Raw genomic sequence first — 12,759 nt, 5'->3', positions numbered from 1 at the left:
TTTAATAAATATCAGTTATATTTTATTTCTTATTAAGGCAATGTACTTTCACAGGTTTGTGTTTCACATTCAACAGTGACGCATTACCCAATTTGGTATCTATTCCAACACGAATAATGTTTTGGATCAATATTAGAAAGATTTCCTGTGTTATCTGTAAACTGCTCATGTTGCTACAGTGAAGCATGTGCCCCCATCCCCCCAAGACTCCTTGGTCAGGCAAACCAAGATAAATTGGCCCAAATACTTTGTAATCTAAGACCAGCTTTAAAGAGCGCGGGCAATGGTGGCCATATTACAAAATCAGCCAATACCAAATAAAAGGTCCAGAGGTATGTCAATAATGATACATACATCAGTGCAATGAAGTTGTCAAACAGATTCCGAATCAAAGTAAAAATCAAACACATTTTTAATGTGTGTGCTTACTTGGCTCTTTTCAAATATGTGTAAAATCATACAATTTACTAAACCAATCATTAGTTATCCAGTGGTAGCAATTAAAAGTGGCAACTTCAACATCACAGTTTGGTAGCAGCTACCCAACGAGGTTGCAGCTTACAATGACTGCTGGCTAATAGTGTGTTCCATTTGTACTTGGAACATGGATTTATTGAGCGAGTTCAAAATTTTCAAACTCGGGCAACTACGAGTACCCCCAGCTAAAAATCCAACATGGCTGCTCCGTGTATTAACATTTGTGAAAGCTGTAGTAACATGCAATCGTGTTTGTGTCTTACTAAAGCAGTTGAACACATAGTGGTGTCCATATTCTATCTGTGGACATGTTGTTATTCTGTTTGTATGGACAAATTAATAATAATAAACTAACAAACTCTGTTCTTCAACAGTTATCAAAGTATAACCAATGTTGACTCTGAGCAAAGCTAGCACTTACTATAACAGACTGATCTCAAGAAATGGCATATGTTTGACGCGCCAATTTGTTTGCCATTATTGGCATGTTATCAAGACGCATAATCACTTTTTAGCTTGTTTAAGAACGCAGTTTGGCCTCCATTGACTTACATTAACTTGCAATTGCATGTGAATTTACGCCATGGCGGGTAGTATGAAAGGGTGAAAAAACGCGTAGGGAGGTTGGATGGGGTGTTGGATGGGTAAAACACAGGTACATGTCACATTTCCCAAACTCAAGTGGCGATAACACGCCAATTGGCGTGTATATTTACGTTGGCTGTATACAGCGTAGACATACATGTACACAGTAGCTCAAAATACGTACAGATAACACGCCAGTTGGCTTAAGAAAGTGGGCGCGTATGTTTACGTAAAGTCATGATGTCATGATGTACCATGAGGTGCCACAAGGTTTACTTTTTGCGGGTAGCTTATACATTTTAACAGCTTGTGTCCTCTATTTCCTTGTATACTAGTATGTTCCACAGTGATCATGAATTTCTCAGCCACTGCAGGAAGAAGAGGCGACCTTCCCCTCTTATTGCAAGCAAATACAGTATATTTTTCATAGATGTGTGATACAAAAGCATATAACCATCATAAAACATGATCACAGGGCTCACTGTGTGGTTCAGTTTTATTTTTTACGTATGGGCTATTTGATGGCACAAACTGTGTCTATACAATCTCAACGCAGCGTGACATTACATCCCAAGCCCCAGTGATGTTCTCCGTTTACCTGTGCAAAACTGTGTATAAGTGCCTCCTACTCACATTGTACACATGCATATGCCAAGCTGCAGCACAAATAAGCTGCAACAGCAACAAAGGTGTGCCATTCTCATGGTAGGATTTGTACACTTTTATGTGCTACCACTGTAAGAGGAGTAGTCCAGGTGTTTTTTCATGTAAATGAAAATGATTACTACATTTCCCTGCCGTCATGGTTTCTGCTAAAAGCATGCAGCGGTTGCAGACCACACCCTGTCTCTCTCAGCAGTGGCATTGAGTATGCACACGTGCCAGCCCTGGGCATCAGCAGAGAGATGGGGTGGAGGGCTGAGAACACTCAGTCGTACTACTCAGGATGAATGTTTCCCATCATGCAGCTCAATCAGCCGCCCAATGATTCATTTCACAGACACTTGGGTAATTATAGGAGGCTGCTCTTCACCTCTGGGGATGAAACTGCACGAGCGCAGCCAGTGTGGTGAGTGGGGGTGGGTGGTTGTTGGCGGAGAAAGCAGAGACAGAGTGAGAAGTGAGTGAGTGAAAACAAAAAGACAGGAATGACGAGGGTGAAGATAGAGTAGGAGATGTAGTGAAATTCATTTAACTGGTGTCAATGGTCTTGTTCAGGAAAACAATCTTTTCAGTGACTTCAAAATGAAGCAACTAATCACTGCTAAAACAATTACAAGTAATGCGACAAACTAAGGCTATGAAAATATACAGCATATGAACTTTTAGGATGGAGAGTAAAACAAAGGTTCTTGGATATGGCGGGGCATGAATAAAGAAGCATGACGAAAGACTTATGAAGAACACAGGTGATGGCAAGTGTGCAAGCTCCCCCTATTGGTAATACCAAAAAAGCTTAGATGTCATAGATGGACATTCAGTGGCATTTTAGGCTCAAACATCCATTCAGCTGTATACTATATTGTATGTTCTGTAGAACAATGTTTCTGAATCCAGCAGCAACTAAACAAAGAGAGCAACCAGGGGGAAAGAATTACCAGATTTTCATTAACTCAATAGCCTTTACTGAGTTCAATGGAGTGTACAGAATATTGATTTGGATGAATATAATTGCATGGAAAGGGTGCAGGGAGACTGATTGAAAAAAATAAAGTTGCAGGAGGTGTTTTAAACGTTGAAAAGTGCAAAGGAAGTAAGGGGAGCCCATTGATTTGGTTGTGTGTTTCCAAATGTGAAATATTCATAGTGGATGTATGTTTATATGTATCAGATTGAGCTGGTTTGCTAATTCTGCAGTTCATAGCTGATAGTAGTCTAGGATTTCATGTCAACCTGAATTATGTGTAGCCATTATAGTTGCAATTCCCAGTGTATAGTGTATATAGGAGTCATTAATATTCAGTCCCATCAACAACAAAAGTCCAACTTAAGTGTCTGAAGAAGAACACATTACAGACACTCTGGACAAGAGAGCTGGTTAATAAGTTGGTAACACAAAACATCAGTGTTAAGAAGGCATCATTGAACAAAACTGATTTTGGACTTTATGACACAGACAAATATGTCTTACTATGGCACCATGTTTACCCACAATTCAGAAGCAGCTTTGTAGGCAAACCCAAAATTTAATTTGTGATGTACTGTATGAGTTACCAGAGCTGTTTCAAATAAGGCTGGGTGATGTAGCCTTCCTGCCCAGCCCTAATTTCATATTTCATTGTATAATAGTTTGCTAAGATGGGAAATTGTTATATCTGCATGTGCTTTTCTACACTCAATAGAGACTTTATTAGGCACAAATTTTACCATTTTGTTCTCTCTTTTAACAAATGAGGGGACAGGATATTAGAAACACTTCTGAATATATTGCATAATAAAAATAGACTTTATAGCAAAACAAATGTATTGGATTGCATACATTGTTTAAGTCTACCTAATTAAGTGACCACTAAGTGTTTGTGCAAAAACAATTTTCTATGTTCCAAAAGATCCATTGTTTGTGATGATCAACTTTTTCAAAAAGTGGCAATCTCAAAATAATTTAATTTAAAAACTGATGCATAGCATGAGGCATAGCATATAATGTTAAGCAACAACTAGGCCAATATATCTCTCTTTCCAATGTTTATCCCCCTCCCCAGTCCACCTCCCCCTCAAGCATTTTCTATCCGTGTTGTGACTATTTTTTTATAGCCCTGAGTGCTGTGTTCAGAAATGTGATGCTTTGTTAGAAATTCCGAGGCTATGGAGAGCAGGTGCAGGGCAATTGTGACAAGCACAATTTATTGGCTGCTCCCAAGCAAGGGAACACATTCAATAATGTGCTGGGAAGATTAATCCATCCCCCACACGGGGCTGGGCTCACAGGGTGCGGCGACAGAGGTAATTTACACATGCAGGTAGCCCAACTCTGCAACTAAGGTCTTTGGAGTTGTAAAATACCTGTATATTAATAGTTGCAATCCATTTATTTACACTTGAAACTTTAAAGTCTGACTGTCTGTCATAAATTATTACAAGTCTGCCACACAGACCACACATTATGACTTTGCAAATCTTTTAAAATATTGTTTGTTCAAGTATAGTCCACAGATGACTCTTCCAACATGCTCCCTCTGTACACTGTCTCAACATATTCATTCATATGTACTGTATGTGTTTGTATGTTTATGTACAACAGCCAGGAGAAAGGATGGATCTACAAGTAACTAAAGTATTCAGGATAGTGAGGATGTTTCACCAAACTTGTACTTTACCCAGAGATAAATGACAAACTGCTAAACCACATCATATTGTTAAGGTCTAGGGGTAAACCACGGGAGTCTGTTTTGTTGAAGGAGACAATGCCAGTCTCTGCTTTTTCCATGGAAGGATAGGATATATGAATGTGTATCATTGACAGGCAGGGAGAGCAGCAGGCAGTTCAGACATGATGTACAGCCCTGCATAATCAGCTCTCAGCCCCATTAATCTGGGCAGACTGCAACACTTGATGGGACTGTGATGCATTTGGTGAGAGGTCCCTCCCTCAGGTGTCATTTTGAAGAACAGTGTCAATGCTACCACCAAAGAAGGAGCCCAGTCCACAGCCACACCCCTTACCACAACAGAATCACGTTCAGAGGACATACACTCCGAGGACATCTGGATTCTTCCCACTCCGGCAGCACAGCTACATTTATAATCACACTGGTGCGCACACAAAAAAACAACCTCAAATGCATAGACATCATCACCTGGTGCAAGTACCGGCACTAGGTCTCATTTCAAAAATCAAACAAATCTCCTTTATGACTTAATGCCTCTCCAAGGGCATGCAGTGATATGCCTAAATCCTGAGTCCACAGCTATTAAAGCAACAGGATCAGGAAACAATGCGATCCGGGATCTCTCATGGGAGATAGGGCATTACACAAGAGCACACAATGCAGGGGTCATTGTGTAAGATGACAGGGTGCACTGGACCTTTTCCTCTGAAGCTTTTATTCTTGCCTCAAGGCAGGTCAGCCCACAGGAACATGTTCTATTATAGCTGTGTTTTAGTTAACCTAAAAAAATCTTAACTGCAAATTATTCTTTTAGTTTTCCTTAAAACACTTTGGAAATTTTATGAAAAAGAAATCTAAATGCATCTAAAAATAAAATGATGTCAACCAAAATGAACAAGCTTATCTGATGAAGATGAGGAGAAGAAATTACTAAATTGACCTTGTGGTGAGCCAATGATAGATTGAAATTTCAATCCCAATGTTAATGCAAGCCAACATGGAAAAGAGGTCCGCACAGGAGTACTCCAGCGAAGCACTAAACTTAAGTTAAAAAGTTGGGAGGCTTCCAAGATTTAAAAAAAGAATGATTAAAGCAGCAGACGCTAAGTTATCCCGACGTTTATTAGCTAGTACTAGTCAAGCATTAAAGATGCTAGATCCTACATTGTCCAAAAAGCAGCTCAGTAGCATCTTTTGTTAGACTTTTCCTGTCTGCTAAGTGGCAAATATTTCAAACTTCATGCTGTAACGCAGAAATGTGCGGCGTATTTATATATATCTTTTTTTTTTTTCTCCTGTACAATTGAATAAACATTATTGACACAGTAATAGGTCCTGCTACTGGGAGCATAAAGCCAGATAGTTAGACTTAATAGGCCTTGCTGTGTGTTGGGAGTCAGAGGCTTTGACTGTGAGAGTCCACTGGGACTTCACTCCCCTTATTCTATACTGGGCAGTAGATGTGCCATGGCTTTTATGGTCCTCTGTAATATTTCATGACCCTTTGGACTGGTAAATCAGAGCAAAGCAGATGCACATATAAGCAGATAAGTACAGCAGCAACAGCCATAGTATTCTAAAATAAACACTGCCAGAAAAAACTCTCCAGCTTGATGTCTTTTGGCTCAGTGACATTAAGGTCATCAAAATAAGCAAGTGCAATCAGGCTTCTTAAATGAACACCCTAAATGGTGTTTCTCAAAAGATGGCTTTCTGAAGTCATTTTTTTTGTAATGGAGCTGCACCCTGCTGTGTTGCAGGCTTTTTTTCCCCCAAATCGACAACAACAACTACTTTGGCCTAATGACACTTAGATGACTTTGGCTGCACAATTTCATTAAAAAAAAGGATGCACAGCAGGTCCAGATAACACAAAAAGCCCCACCCTCTAAACAATGATGATGTCTCTTATTCACAAATTATAAATATATATTATAAAAATCCTACCAATCTACGTAATAAAAAAGAATTTTAAAATCTACAAAGCCCCTTCATGGCACAAACAGTTTAGAAACAGATTTAATCAATGGAGGAATATTGTAGTCAATTTATAGTATTTATTAATTCATTCATTCATGCCTGTGTCCTTTTGACACTGAACTGTTCTCACCTACAAACGTGAGTTGAATTACTGCTTTAAACAAAGCAACACTGCCATCTAGTGTGATGAGACGTGTGGACATGCCCTCAATTGCTAAGCATATTCCCAAAAGATGTCATCTTATAAAACAATTTATATGCTTTGAGAAAAGAGAAATAGTGGCTGAAAATATTATAAACACACAGCATCCCTTGTCTGCCTAAACTGCCTTAAAACAGCTCTTTGTCCATAAATTAAAGGCAAATCAGTAAATGGATTGTTCTTATTCCACTGAGCAACAGCCACCCACAAAAATAGTAGCATGCGTATGCAGGAATACTAATCTTTTTGTCGTCGATTAAAAGTAAAGAAAAACCTTTTCTCCATTTGTGGTTTTTACTCTGTATATAATAACTAGTGATGCACCAATCCAAGCCGCCAATTATACTGAACCTATAAAATGGATTGTGTATCAGCCAGATCAATCCAAATTAAACAATATTTGCACCAATGGCATTATATAATTATGTGTTTTTGCTATTGGTTACATGAATTAATAAGTCCCTGGTGCATTATATTACCTTATTTATCATTATATACCAGACACCTGGCCATTCTCTGTATTGCCAGATAGTGGAGTTGAAGAACTGGAATCAGTATTGGGAAGAGAAAAACTTGGATTGGTCCATCCCTAGTAAAGACAGTAGTACTGGGCGGTATGACCACATATTTTTATCACGGTATTTTTACAGATGCTGACAGTTTCACTGTATGTCACTGTTATAAATTTTTCTTGCATGACTAGGCCTTTTATTATAGGTCAGGCTTATTCTATGATTATATAGTATATACAAAACCGAAATGAAAAATGCCTTTTGATGGTGTAATTTTTTTTAAATGTACAATTATTAATGTTACAAATTATTGTGTGCCATGGTATTTATTCATACAAAACATGTCTGTCTATGACAAATTCATACTATACAGGAAATTAAAACCGGTATACTGTATATATCCACCCATCACTACTATGTCAGAGGTCAACAGTATTACAGCAACTATCTCCATAAATATGTTTGACTGTCGAAGCATTGAGATAGTCAGTGAGTTAGGTAAGCAAGGTCATTTGACTTATTAAACATACTTTTGGTATTTCGTAATTAATGATCCCTTCCAGAAAGTGGTGCCTGTGGGTTGTGCCAAATGAGCAAGGACTCCCACTCAATTATTAAAGATGTTTCCTCTGTCCCACTACAATATACTTTAAATGTCTGCCATTCTCTCAAGGTTTTGAACATTGGCCCACGTGTTAAGATCAACTAAATGGTTGTTACATATCAGAATGTAAATGTAAATGTGCTGTATTTATATAGCGCTTTTCCAGTCTTAACAACTGCTCAAAGCGCTTTTACATCTACAGGAAACATTCACCATTCAGACACTGTGGCCGGGGCTGCCGTACAAGGTGCCACCTGCTCATCAGATACACACTCACACACATTCACACTCTGATGCGCAGCACCGGGGGCAACTCGGGGTTCAGTGTCTTGCCCAAGGACACTTCGACAATGACTGCAGGGGCGGGGATCGAACCACCAACCTTCCGATTGGCAGGCAACCACTCTGCACACTGAGCCACAGCCGCCCCCCACAGAATGCATGAAGAAAGTTTGTAGCAGCTCTTATGAGGCTTTAATTAAGATAGAATTTGTGCATTATAGAAATGAGCTTCATATAAAGTGACAGTTTCATGTTGTATTATTGTAGATTTAACACAAACAGAATATGGCAAATAATACAAAAAGTGGTTGACAAAACATGCCCACTGCCAGTGTAATGAGTCTCTCAATGTTTTTACTTGCAGGTTTGGGCACTTCTCATTGTGTAAATGTACAACAATACACCTAATAGAATCAGCTTAGCTTTCAAACTGTACTTTCCCACACTAGATGTAAATACATTAGTGTCTTCATAGCCAAGGCACTATGTTACTCACTGATTCAATATCCATTTATTCTAGGTAATAACAAAATCAGTCTGCAAGGTGGATTGAGGTTGGCAGGCTTCCACAGCTGCTAATAAAGCAGAGTTGTCTTTTGGCACATTACAAGCAGCTGAAGTGCATACAGTGCTGTACCCAGGGTTGTCCAGACTATCTGAGAAATTACTTGCATATCATTTACATTGATTGTTCAATTAGAAACCCTGACTTGGCAGAATTACCTTATACCTTAACTCTCATTTGAGTTGTGTGACTGTTTAGTCTAGAAATCAAACAAACGGAGTGGGGACTTCAGGTTTAGCATGGAGACGGAAGATAGTTGAGAAGAAAGTGGCCCCCGCACATTTGCCAATTATTTCAGTTATTTGATGAGTGACCGTTAACCTCGCATAGCAACTTTAAGATTAAGTGACAACTGTTGCATTACGCCTTGCATCCTTGCAGGAAAATCAAAGAGATACAACAAAATGTCAAAAATAACTTCATAACTGCTAGCATCCCAGCTATAAAAACCTGCTGCTACTGCTGCTAACCGCTCAAAGGGATCTCCAGATAACGTTAGCACGGAGCTGCCTAGTGATTTTGATGCACAAACTTTATATTGTGACTCTCCCTCTACCTCCCAAGCTTTCTATGATTCCCACTAGCGCCGCTGAGGCAATTATAAAAACTGACGAGACGTTGGTGGTAGAAAAAAAATGGAACTTTTTTATCACAGGCTTATTACAGTGAACTTGTAAGTAATACGGACTACTTTCCAATCTCTCCCCCCTCCCCTCTTCATTGGTTAATGTTACAGCCTTCATTGTTAACCTTGATCACTACCTTATTTTTTGGGTAACGTTAAGTCCTTTTTTCCTCTGCCACGTTCTTAGTGTTCAGAGTAGCATATAGTTCTACGTAAGTTAATGTTAGAGATAAGGATAATACACCAGGTGGTACATCAGTAAATACGCTGCGGCACTCTGTTTGGGAAAGAGAGACTAGGACGGGACTAGGGTTATTTTGGTGACTGTTTCAGGTTTGTTTTTTCGGTTTCAGTTTTTTGTTTTGTTGTTTTCTTGTATTTCACTTCTGGTTTCTAGGTGCATGTGTTCAACAATTCCACTGCGTTAGCAACTTGCTTCTGGAGCACACTCAATCCTGACCCAAACTGGTTTGGCCAAACATGGCTTTAATTATTCTGGTAGTAGGAGGGACAACTCAGGGACTGATCTCATGGAATGTTAAATCAATTAATGGTTCAATCAAACGTTCTAGGATCTTAAAGGCAGATATTATGTTTCTGCAGGAAAACCCATTTAAATAAGTCAGATCCCATTAGGCTACACAAACAGTCAGCCAGAGGCCTGTACTATGAATCAAGATCAACATGTTGTGGATTTCTTTCGGTTACCCGGCTTCATTAACCCACACAACCACGGCCCTTTATTCCAAACCTCAGTGCTCGTGGTCAACATTTATGCTTTTAACTTGGATGGAGTTGATTTCATGAACAGGACCTTGTCCTCTCTACCAAACTTGAATACCGTGCGTACAACTTTGATTCTTTTTGGTCTTCTATATTTTATGTGCTTTCAACAGTCCTGAACATTAGATTGCAGCCCTCTCCATTGCTGGCCATTTTTGGAGTGCCGGGTGAGCCTCTCTCTTATAATTCAAGACGGACAATACTCCTGGCAGAAAGACATGATCTTGTTTCTAAACCTAGAGAAAATCAAGTTTGTTCCCAAAGCAAATTATATTTTTCAGCTGTTTAGTATTGCTATTATGCTATGTATGTTTTTGTTTAAATTTTACTCATGGGATGAGTTGTTGGGAATTTGGGAGGGGGGGCATTTGGACTGATAGGAAAATGGGGAGACTTTAAACTAGTACCAACGTGTTGCACCAATAAAATGAAAACAAAAAAAACAAGTGCTTAGTAGAGTGTTAGAGAAATAGTTCAAACCAAAAACTCATGATGTGGAGACAAATTGTTACATAGATTCACAATTAAGATCTTCTCTCATTTCTCTTTTTGTGGTAGGAAGGAGGACGTTCTGGTGTCATCAGTGTTTAATTAAGCACAGAATTACCACAGTCAGAGCTGCAATAAATAGTAAAGACTAAATTTGAGTATGCAATTCCTGCAGTTGCCATTTGTTATGTTTTAGCTGATAGTCTGTGTCAATTGATAGTGTGTGTAGTTAGTCTGATGAGTTGATTGATCTGATTTAACCCAGCCATTGCAGGTTGGATGATTGCAGGATGAGTTTCAGATTGAGATTGTTTCCCGCCATTATAAATACCGATACTGATAGCATAGGAAATGTCTAATATCGCCCCGCTGATATATCGGTTGGGTTTAAGTGGAGTTGGGCTCGGACTTGCACGCTGCTCTGGACTTGTGCCAGTCCCGCAGGCGGTTTCCAGAAAGTGGCTGCATGTGTCCAGCAATGCACAATACATCAACACCGGTAAAAGCCTACAGCTGTCCGCGTCTCCACAGTGTGTGTCAGAGCCTCCCGGACGGGTGAACAGAGATTCCGTTTCCTGTGCTTGCTTTTGGAAGGCTGGCTGCCAAAAATCACGCCTTACTATCTAATTAAATAGCCTAAGTTAAACACTAGCTATCTGTAAACTGAAGGTAGTGGCTGGTGGCTGATGTGTGCGCCAGCGTTTATGCTCCCACATTTGGCGAGTGTTAATTTCGGACCCTGCACAGTACTGTGAAACAATACCCATTTAATTTACTTTGTTAATGTAAAACAACTTGATTGAAGAAGAATTTTCAACATTCTCACTACAATAGATTTTGGTTGTGTTTGTTTTTCAACAGTATTTTGTTACAAAGCAAACAGAAGGGGTTTATTAGGTATGTTGTTTTGCATAGTTAATATTGTTCTTTGGTGTTCAGTTACAGGGTTTTCAAATGTTATTTAATTAAAATGTCTTCTTTTTTCCCTCAAAATCTCCCCCTCCCCCCAAAGAAGGGTGTTTATCTTGTCCACCAAAGTGACTATTCGCATCTGGCATAGAGAACTAAGTGTACAGGAAAAGCTCACTCTCCTGCCTGTGTCTCTGCAGTTGTAGTTCACCTTGACAAGAATACCATAACCTCAGCAGAAGGCATAGAAGCAGAAAGGCCAATAACCAGATGTAGACAACAAAGAAACTCTTATATTTTCCACAAAAAAGTGCAGTGAAAAGAAAAACTGTCTAATCATATTAATACACTTAGGTTTTACATTAATTGCAGTTAGTAATGTTTAAAGTGTGAGCACATCACTTCTTTGTGTAATACTGTATGTGTAATACGTAATACCAACAGCAAACAGTATTACTGCCCTTTGTACACCGCACATGTATTCTGACAGCTATTCAGTGTTTACAGGTTGTACTATGCAAGAAGTTTCTTGTTACAGTGTATTTTTGTTCCCTTCTCTGCATGATCAGTGAAATTAGTTTCCATAACACAGATATATAAGACACATGACAACCTGAATAGTAGTTGTCCACATTAATTTCTATCCACTACCAGAGGTACTGAGTAGTTAAAGGGTCAGTAGTTTACCTAATCTTATATAACTGCCTGTGGAATGAGCAAACTGATGGGTACATGGTTTGTAAATAAATGGATAGATAAATGATTCAACAAAATACAAACTACTATAAAGACATTGACTAATTACATATGAATCAACTTAAAAAGGAAACAGCTGTACAGCTTGTGCAAATGAGGAACACCACATTACAGTTTACTACTTTGCAATTCATCCCAGAGAGTTTGAGAGATGGAAATGATTGACCGCCAGCCCTAGCATTGAATCAATAGAAAATGTAAAAAGGGATTTTCCTTGCAATTACGGTACTACTGGCAAACACATTAAAATATTTATCCTCAGTAACATGCAACATCTACATTAATACTCTTTACGTTTATCTTAAGGCTGTGATATACAGCTATCAGTGCAAGACAACAAAACAATTATCAAGTTTCAGACTGGAAGCCCAAGAGATTTGGGACCTTCTATCTTTATCTAAATAAGTGTAACTTTAACCTTTAGCACAAGTGAAAGTAGTTCTCTATACTTATCTAACACAAAAAGCAGCTGAGAGAAACGTAATGTGAAATGCCAGGTAAATGTTGGATTTTTTGTTTCTAAGGATGGCTCTTATTTTCTCTTGGCTTGGCATTTGTCCTATCCTGTCCTCCCACACGTTTCACCCTGGCATATGCCACAGCTGAGGCCCATGATCAGAGACATTTTATAAGAGTTGATACACTGCTCCCAATTCTCGTG

The 12,759-nt window shown here is 39.0% G+C and overlaps 1 protein-coding gene and 1 long non-coding RNA gene across 2 annotated transcripts in view; both read right to left on the bottom strand.

Annotated features, from left to right (window-relative positions):
* The window catches only part of LOC117938292, a 41,497-nt gene extending 28,924 nt beyond the window's left edge, over window positions 1–12,573 (bottom strand). Inside the window, exons 1-2 of the long non-coding RNA XR_004655366.1 lie at window positions 12,557–12,573; window positions 10,849–10,852 (exon numbers count right to left, since the gene is read on the bottom strand). This is a non-coding gene — a long non-coding RNA (uncharacterized LOC117938292). The remainder of the gene's footprint in view (window positions 1–10,848; window positions 10,853–12,556) is intronic.
* robo2 (roundabout, axon guidance receptor, homolog 2 (Drosophila)) overlaps window positions 1–12,759 on the bottom strand; it is a 331,658-nt gene that overhangs the window by 314,770 nt on the left and 4,129 nt on the right. The gene's annotated exons all lie outside the window — the stretch shown is intronic.

This window comes from Etheostoma cragini, chromosome 3, assembly GCF_013103735.1.
Source record: "Etheostoma cragini isolate CJK2018 chromosome 3, CSU_Ecrag_1.0, whole genome shotgun sequence".
In the NCBI taxonomy this organism is placed as follows: Eukaryota; Metazoa; Chordata; class Actinopteri; order Perciformes; family Percidae; genus Etheostoma; species Etheostoma cragini.
Note: the sequence above shows the minus strand (reverse complement) of the source record. Positions and strands in the feature narration are given on the sequence as shown.